The following is a 5,941-nucleotide window of genomic DNA, read 5'->3' on the forward strand; positions in this document are numbered from 1 at the left end:
GAAATATGCTTCTGTTGAGTCAGTGTTGAATCAACATTGACTCAATGTAAAATAAACAGAAATATGTGTGCAGAACCACATTCAGATGACGGTTGACTCAATGTTGATTCCTAACTGATTCAATCAACACAAATAAGCATGTAAATTGACATACAAATGATGGTTAAATCAACATTGATATAATGTCAGTTATGGTTGAAACCCTATCGTTGATTCAACATGCAAGTCACCGACCACTTTCAATGTTGTTTCAATGTCAGCGTTCAACGTTGATTCAATGTTTTTGGCTGACATTGATTCAATGTTGTTTCAATCATTCTGTGCTATCTGGGTTATGTCTAGACAACGAGGGGATGTCAACCCACACTAGATCCCCAGGGTCATAAGCTTCATGTCTCACTTGCCTGTCATAATAGTGCTTCTGTTGTATGGCTGTAGCAGCGATGTTAGCAGCTGCAGTGTCAAAAGCAGGACACAGTTTGTTTAGGAGACTGGTCGCGTACTCATTAAGTGCACATGTAGGTGTTTGCTCATTGTTAGTGGGAGCACTAAGGAAAAGATCAGCGGGTAAACGAAACTCCCTACCATGAACCAAAAAGAATGGGGTGAAATTTGTAGTGGAGTGTACACAAGTGTTGTATGCAAACTCGACCTGTTTCATGTGTTCATCCCACTCACCCCCTTTTGAGTAAAGGTACTTGGCTAACTGGTCTTTTATTGATGTGTTAGCCCTTTCCACCATTCCATTTGACATTGAATGATATGGAGATGTCCTTGTTTTGTGTACACCCATACTCAAACACAGACATTTAATAAGGTCTGAGTCAAACTGGCGTCCTTGGTCAGTGTGTAGGCTGTGGGGAACACCATGGCGACAAATGTAGTCCTCAAACAAACACTTGGCTACAGTAACGGCTTTCTGGTCAAGAAGTGCATACAGGTACTTCGTGAAATAGTCCATTACAACAAGCATGTATCTGTTTCCAGAAGTAGTGAGGGGCAATTTAGTGAAATCCATCGCTATTTTTTGAGACAACATGTTTCAAAGGGGCCTGCTGACGGGGTGTTGGCAGCCACCGTGCCTCGTACACCACACATTCTAAACACTACTCAGTTATATCCCGAGACATGTAAGGCCAGTAGCACCTAGCTTGAGCACACTGTAAAGTCTTTATTGCATCAAAATGTCCAGCAAGAGAATGACCCTAACACTTCTTTTTGCAGATCACTTGGAACAACAATCTGCACATCAGGATCGCCAGGGGGATGCCGAACCTGCCGACAGAGAAGACAGTCACTAACGATTAGTTTTGGATATTCCCTCCAAAAGTGTCTATGCTCTGCAGAGCACTTATTTATCTTTGCAAAGGGAGGCCTGTTATTTGTAAGAACCCATTCCAGAACAGTTTTTAACACAGGATCGTTGTTCTGGGTCTGTCTAAGATAGTCAGTGTCTCTGTTCAGGAAAGAGAGGTCAATAGGGTGACCTTGAGCCACTTGGTGGACCGATGAAGTAACATCCACAGAATCTGCAGTCACTGTTGGATCAAGAGGAGAGTTTGAGGGATTTGAAGCAGTAGAACAGTCAACTGCAGGGGATGGTAGGCGTGACATTGAATCAGCATTTGCATGTTTGTGTCCTTGTCTGTGTTCAACAACCCAGTCGTATAGATCTATTTCAAGGGCCCACCTGGCTCTACGTCCAGTTGGGTCACAGTCCAAAGCCATTTTCCTCAGACTAAGAAGAGGTTTGTGGTCAGTGATGATCCAAAAGCGGTGTCCAGTTATATATTGGCGAAAATGCCTAGTAGACCAGACAATAGCCCATAGCTCTCTGTCATAGGTGGACCATCATTTTTCTCTTTTAGTGAGGACATGACTACCGTAGGCAATGACATTTTCCATATTAATGTCATTTGTCTGCGATAGTACACAACCAATGGCCACTTTTCAAGCATCTGTAAAAAGCAGAAATTCACGTGAAAGGTCTGGATCAGAGAGAACGGGAGCGCTGCTTAGAGCATGTTGCAAGGTATCAAAGACACTGTTCAGTTTCTGTCCAACAAAATAGTTTCCCTTTTCGGGTGAGTGCATGAAGTGGCTGAGACAGCTTGGCATATTGATAGATAAACCATCTGTAGTATGATCACAAACCTCAAAAGGCTCTCATTTCTGTGGGACTGTAAGGGGTGGGCCACTGCTTTACCTTTTCAACATTTTTGGAATCGGGCCTAAAGCCTCCAGCAGATACAACATGCCCAAGAAAAAACACTTCTTTTTGAGCAAAGTGGCATTTGGAGGGTTTCAGTTTCAGATTGGCTGCTCTGAAGCGGTCAAAGACTTCTCTTAGGTGTTCCAAATGAGTAGAGAAATTAGCACTGTATACAATTACATCATCAAGGTAAACAAGGCAGGTTTTCCATGACAGACCTTGTAAAACCAACTGCATCAGGTACTGAAACGTAGGTGGAGCATTTACCAGTCCCATTGACATTACATCAGGGGTGTCAAACTCCAGTCCTCGAGGGCCGGTGTCCTGCAACTTTTAGATGTGCCTCTGCTGCACCACACCTGAATAGAATAATTAGGTMATTAGCAAGGCTCTGGAGAACTGAGGAGGTAATTAAGCCATTTGATTCAGGTGTTTTGTACCTGTGGCACATCTMAAAACTGCAGGACARCGGCCCTTCAGGACTGGAGTTTGACACCCCTGCATTACATTAAACTGGTAGAGAGCTCTACCTGTGGTGAAAGCTGTTTTCATTTTGTCTTGTTCATCAAGCTGCACTTGCCAATAACCTGATGAAAGGTCCATGGTGCTGAAAACTGAAGAGCCTCTGAGCGCATCCAGTGTGTCATCAGTATGCGGTAAAGGATGAGCATCTTTAGTGGTGACGGCATTTAAACCCCTATAATCTACACAAAACCACCATGAACCGTCCTTTTTTCTCACCATGACCACAGGGGCAGCCCATGGGCTATGACTGACTTCAATAAGTCCCTTATCCAGCATTTCATTCACCTGTGATTCGATGATCTCCTGCATTTGTGGTGAGGTGAGGTAAGCTCATTTACGAACGGGGGGTGCAGTGCTGGTATCAATTTTGCGCTTTACAATGTCTGTCCGTCTAAAATCATTGGGGTTTTTACTAAAAATGTCCATGTACTTTAGGAAAAGGTCATTAAGTTGAGACTTTTCCACAGGAGATAAGTGTTCCTCATTCAGATCAAATGGCACTTGGAGCTGTTGATTGAATTGATTTGAGTTGGTGGTTTGGTCCATGTCAACGCGACATATTGGCTGAATTGGAGTACTGTTCATGACAACGTCCTTAGGAAATTAGGAAAATGGCTTTCAATTTTTACTCCATTCACCCCTTTAGTTTCCTCTAAAAATATTTTAAAAGCCTCTACAGGGTATCTAGGTTGTTTGCTGCTATTTTGTGATATAGGAAACCTTGCTGGCATCAGAGACCGGGCTGTCAATGTCGCTGCTGTCCGACATCTCTTTTTTCTGTGCAACCAGCTTACTGGCCTGCTTGCTGGCCTGCATAGCAGCCACCACATTCCTCTGTTTGCTTCGCCTCTTTAACGGGGCTGAAGCCTGCAGTTCCATCGCCTCCTCTGCTTCACCTGTCTCTCATGCCACTCCAGCTCCAAAAATCAACTCTGCACTGTTCTGTCCCTCCACCTGCACCTCTCATTTCCCTTCCTGATCCCCACACCCTAAATGCTCCTCATCGCCCCTCACCTCCACCTGCTGCTCTCCCTGCACACCATCCTTCTCTACCACTTCACTTTCACCCTGACCACCATTCACCACCATCATTCACCCCATCCCCACACAACACTGTGCTTCCATCCTTTCCCACACCTACATTCATTTTCACACTTTTCTCACTTTCCACTACCGACACCTCAGTACAGTACCTTCCGCCTGCTCCTCTGCAGTGGGCTCCTCCGCCGCCACCGCGGGTTCCTCCACTGCAACTGCGGGTTCCTATGCCGCAGCCGCCGCGGGATCCTCCGCTGCGGCAGCGGGCTCCTCCGCTGCTCCAGCCTCACCAGGTGGGCTCCCCACCTGCTCAGCAGCAGAGGGCTGCTGCTTTGCACTCGGCAGGGCCGGCCCGGACCTGTCGGGACACATTTTAATAATGTGCCCCTCCTGAACGCAACCAAAACACTTCATGTTAGAGGACGTAGCAAACAAGATGTAATCAGAATCATCTACTCTAACATGAAATCGGAGGTTGAGTTTCTCATCCCTCCGATTCAATATCATAAACAGTTGTCTCCTATGGGAGACAACATGTTTTAAAAACGGTGATTTGCACCCAGAGGGTACTTTTTTCACCGGTGAAACCACTTTACCGTGTCGAGACAGCTCTTTGATCAAAAACTTGTCACTTATGAACGGAGGTACGTTTGATAAGTAGAAGGTCATGTTAGCGGCGACACCTGTAAAAACAAGCTGTTAACAGAGACGCCTACCTCCACCAACTGCTGAGCTTGCTCGACCTTTTCGACAAACAAGACAGCTCCATTCATGCGAGCTGCTGACTTGATGGAACCATGTCCGATAACCTCTCCCCAGGGGCGGAGCCAGAGGGGGACGGGGGGGCCAGTGCCCCCCTTGTCATCTGATTGGCCCCCCCAGATGATTGACATGTAACAGCACCAGGTCATTCCTGTACATTATTTGGAATCATTCTAAGCCAACCTAATATCTAAAGAAGATAAACAATAATAAATATATGAAAAGAAAATGTATAAAACTTTATATAAGTCCATGTGATGACATAAATAAATAGATTTTTATCAGGCGCGATACCAGCCTCCTTTATACTTGTACTCGTAACAAGAAGCTGATATTGTTTTCCTGGATGTTTCAGTTGTGCTGTGCTGTGGTGCAACTCAAAGGCTAAAGCACTTCATACCTGGTGGTGATGGTAAAACACCAATAATTTATTTACTGATCCTCCGCAAAAAAAAAAGAAGAAAAAAACCGAAGAGGGGCCGACAATGTTCGGAGTTTGGAGCAGAGGTTTCGCTGGAGTTTTTTGTTGTCCGTCAAAGAAAAAAAAACATTTTAAGACATCAAACTAAATGTTTTTGAAATCAGGTAACAATTCACGAAATGACGTGATTAGAAGACGGCAGAACTCTGATCGTTTCCTGATCCCTCAGCAGGAGAAAAACCCAGTAGAACCGGATCAGCTGCGCAAGGCGCTCCAAAGCTTCTGGTCCGTTAAAGAGTCCAGATCAGAGGTGATACTGTGACAGCGTGCGTTTTTGCCAGGATTTAATTATTTATATATATATTTTTGCATGGTTTCGCTTCTCCAAAACGGACAAGTGTTACGTCCGCCGCGCTCCTTCTGAGCATCGCTCTCCTTCTGGGTGCGGGAGGGTAACGTCTTCATCTCCATTTGTTAAAACTGCAGGGCGAGTTACGTCTAATTCTTCGAAGCGGTGGAGCCACGTCCGCATTGGTTGTGCAGTGCACTGCGCATGGATCTAATTAACTTCTGCACCTTAATTTATTTCCTCAAAGTAAACTGCTGGCTCCTCTGTTTAGACTAGCGGTTCTCAACGTGGGCGGTACCACCCCCCAGGGGGCGTTCAGAGGACAGCAGGGGGCGCTGGTGGACATTTTTACAAAAGGGGGGCGCTGGGATGCCTTTGGGGGGGGTTTGGTCGAAGGTAAACTTTACACCTTAAATCCTCAACAATACCAGTTCAGACTTTGAGCTACTTGGTAAAACTGTATTGTGTAACATTAAATCATGCTTGGCTGCAGCTGTATCGATGGCAGCTCTTCTTCTATTCAGTGTTTGTAGCTTCATGGTGCAGCTCCGCTCCGCATCAGTTCAGCGTTACACCTGCTGATGACGCTGCTGTGATTCACTTTGTCTGGTATTTATGTAGCTACATATGTTTT

At 45.4% G+C, this 5,941-nt stretch overlaps 1 long non-coding RNA gene across 1 annotated transcript; it reads left to right on the forward strand.

Annotated features, from left to right (window-relative positions):
* Nucleotides 1–1,004: 1,004 nt before the first annotated feature.
* On the forward strand, nt 1,005–4,257 carry LOC103465604 (uncharacterized). Its single transcript, XR_001776587.1, has 4 exons — nt 1,005–1,384; nt 1,465–1,601; nt 2,783–2,868; nt 2,965–4,257. It is a non-coding gene; the product is annotated as an uncharacterized LOC103465604 (long non-coding RNA).
* Nucleotides 4,258–5,941: the final 1,684 nt, after the last annotated feature.

This window comes from Poecilia reticulata, linkage group LG5 (assembly GCF_000633615.1).
Source record: "Poecilia reticulata strain Guanapo linkage group LG5, Guppy_female_1.0+MT, whole genome shotgun sequence".
In the NCBI taxonomy this organism is placed as follows: Eukaryota; Metazoa; Chordata; class Actinopteri; order Cyprinodontiformes; family Poeciliidae; genus Poecilia; species Poecilia reticulata.